Consider the following 2,878-nt stretch of genomic DNA (forward strand, 5'->3'; position numbering starts at 1 on the left):
GCTACCTCTCCTAAGATGGCTGCATATGCAAGAACCAAAGTCCAGCAATTAATTTCAATTTGAAGAATTAGTTGTATAGGACAATGAAGCATCACAGCTACACATGGTCCTACCAAACTCTCACAAATGGGACTTACCCTACCTAAATATAAGGCAAATATTACATTATGTTTTCAGCTAAAAGAATATATACCTTCAAGGGGCACCTGGGTGTCTCAGTTGGTTAAGCAACTGCTTTCAGTTCAGGTCATGATTCTGGAGTCCTGGGATCGAGTCCCACACCAGGCTCCCTGATGAGCAGGGAGTCTGTTTCTCCCACTGACCTCTCTCCTCTCATGCTCTCTCTCTCTCTAATAAATAAATAAAATCTTTATATATATATATATATATATATATATATATACACCTTCAAGAAACAGATTTCCATGATGGAAGGGCAAGTTCATTTATTTGTTGGTATTTTAGAAATATTTTCAATGAGATAATCACTAGATTTTGATTTAGACATATGCAATGAAACAGTTGAAGATTTCAAAGGAATTTGTGTTCCCACCAAGTTGACTTTTGACAGTGTCACAGTTCCATGGCTATTGTTCTTGTGAGCATGTGAGAGCATTTCAAAGAAAATGGTGGAGACATCTAAATTAAAGCTTCTTCAATGTGGATCAGGCTATCACCTAACTAACATTTTCAAGGCTGCTGCATCCTTTAGATGAATGGCAGGCTTTAAATGGCAGCCACAAGACAGCTCATGAACATGATTACAACAAAACAATATGCCTTAGTCAGATAAAGACTTTCAGTAATAGTGCTCTCTTGGCTTAATAAAATCAAGCACCACTTACAATCAGTACTTCACTTTGCTTTTTTCTATCATATAGCATATTGGTTGTTCTGTTCTTATGGTAGACACTTGCATAGGTGTTTACTTGTACTCTCCCACTGTGTAGGTACTCAAACTCTCAGGCTTCTAGCTATGAAATAGTGACACAAAATGTAGAATGAATTTTTATAAGCCAGTAGTCACCATCATTACTTAATGTACCAAAATTTTATACTTCCCTATATCATTTTCTTTCTTTTTTTTTTTAAGATTATATTTATTCACTTGACAGAGAGAGAGAGAGAGAGAGAGCAAGCACAAGCTGGGGGAGCAACAGAAGGAGAGAGAGAAACAGGCTCTCCACTGAGGGGGTGGCTCAAGGCGTGGCTCAGTCCCAGAGTCCTGGGATCATGACCTGAGCCAAAGGCAGATGCTCAACCAACTGAGCCACCCAAGAGCTCATATCATTTTATTTTTACTCATATTCGTATGCATTGAAAAAGTCTTCTGACTTTCAATTTAAGTGTTAAACATTATCACCAAAACTGCTCACTTCAGCAGCACATATACTAAAATTGGAATGCTATAGAGAAGATTGGCATGGTCCCTTCACAAGGATAACACAAAAATTCGGGAAGCATTCTATATTTTTAAAAAAATGATCACTGAAAAAATATAAGCCCACTTATGGTTTGTCTCCCTCCCAATCCCATCTTGTTTCATTTATTCTTCTACCCACTTAATCCTAAATATATGTTTATAAAAAATAAAAAATTTAAAAAAAATATATATATATATAAGCCTACAAGTGAAAAACAACTACCCTTAGTCTTAAAAAATCATATAAAGGATTTATGAAATGTACAGATCATAGGAAATTATTTTGAAATGACAGGTTTGATTACAATTTAATCAATTATGATATAATGTGTAACTTAGAAATTTTTATTTGAAAAATGAAAAGTTTGTCATACTATTATTCTGTAAATCATCTGGATTGAACATCTTTGAGATCTTCAAAAGTAGAGAGTAAGATTTAGATTTGTCTTTTGAATTTTTTCAAATATCATTCTCCTCTAAAACTATTCTCATGCTACAGCTAACCACTACCTACTTTAAGTTGTAGGAAGAGTAAGTTCAACAGAAGAGTACTAAGTTGGACTGGGACACAATAAAAAGATTTTATTATTAAGTTAAGGAATGATAAAATACATCTGGATATAATATTTAATTATTTCATGAAGCATTACTTATAGACTACCAGTATGAAGCCCATTAAGATCCTCTCCTTTTTTACTTCCTTATTTTTTTTTTTAACTCTTTCTATCCTTCTACTCAATTTTTCTCTCTTGGGAAGACACATTGTCAAAACATCAAAGTAAGGGTATCCTAGGATTGCCTGTACTTTTTTTTTTTTAAGATTTTATTTATTTATTTGACAGACAGAGATCAGAAGTAGGCAGAGAGAGAGAGAGAGAGGAGAAAGCAGGCTCTCCGCAGAGTGGACAGCCCGATGCAGGGCTCGATCCCAGGACCATGGGATCATGACCTGAGCTGAAGGCAGAGGCTTTAACCCACTGAGCCACCCAGGCACCCCAGATTGCTTGTACTTCTGAAAGCTCAGTCTTCTCTGCTTAGCCAGAAAAGCCAGTATCTCTGGCTTCCTTGTGTGTGTGTGTGTGTGTGTGTGTGTGTATCATCAGAACTGAAGAGCTATGTGATGGTAGAAATCTAGTTCAAAAGCCAAAGAATAGTTAAATAAATTGGGTGGCATAGATATTTGAGAAGACAGGTAAGCACTTGATATTACACAGGCTTTTTCATGACAGGAAAACCTTAACTTCCTCAACTTCACAATTAAACAAGATAACTCTATGCACTTCAAAACACATTCCTGACTTAAGAATCACAGTGGAAAGGAACTGCCATTTCTCCAGGGCTATAGGGAAATTGTGCAGGGGGATCTGAATGGAAGAAGGGGTATGGAGTTAACGGGGTTGAATATTAGGCAAGCAATGTATGTACCGACTAACAAGGGGGTATTTAGAAACATCT

The 2,878-nt window shown here is 36.2% G+C and overlaps 1 non-coding gene across 1 annotated transcript; it reads left to right on the forward strand.

Moving 5' to 3' along the window:
* The first annotated feature begins 1,368 nt into the window (after window positions 1–1,368).
* On the forward strand, window positions 1,369–1,475 carry LOC132000414 (U6 spliceosomal RNA). Its single transcript, XR_009399289.1, has one exon. It is a non-coding gene; the product is annotated as a U6 spliceosomal RNA (small nuclear RNA).
* The last annotated feature ends 1,403 nt before the right edge of the window (window positions 1,476–2,878 follow it).

The sequence above is a fragment of the Mustela nigripes genome, chromosome 13 (genome assembly GCF_022355385.1).
Source record: "Mustela nigripes isolate SB6536 chromosome 13, MUSNIG.SB6536, whole genome shotgun sequence".
Taxonomy (NCBI): Eukaryota; Metazoa; Chordata; class Mammalia; order Carnivora; family Mustelidae; genus Mustela; species Mustela nigripes.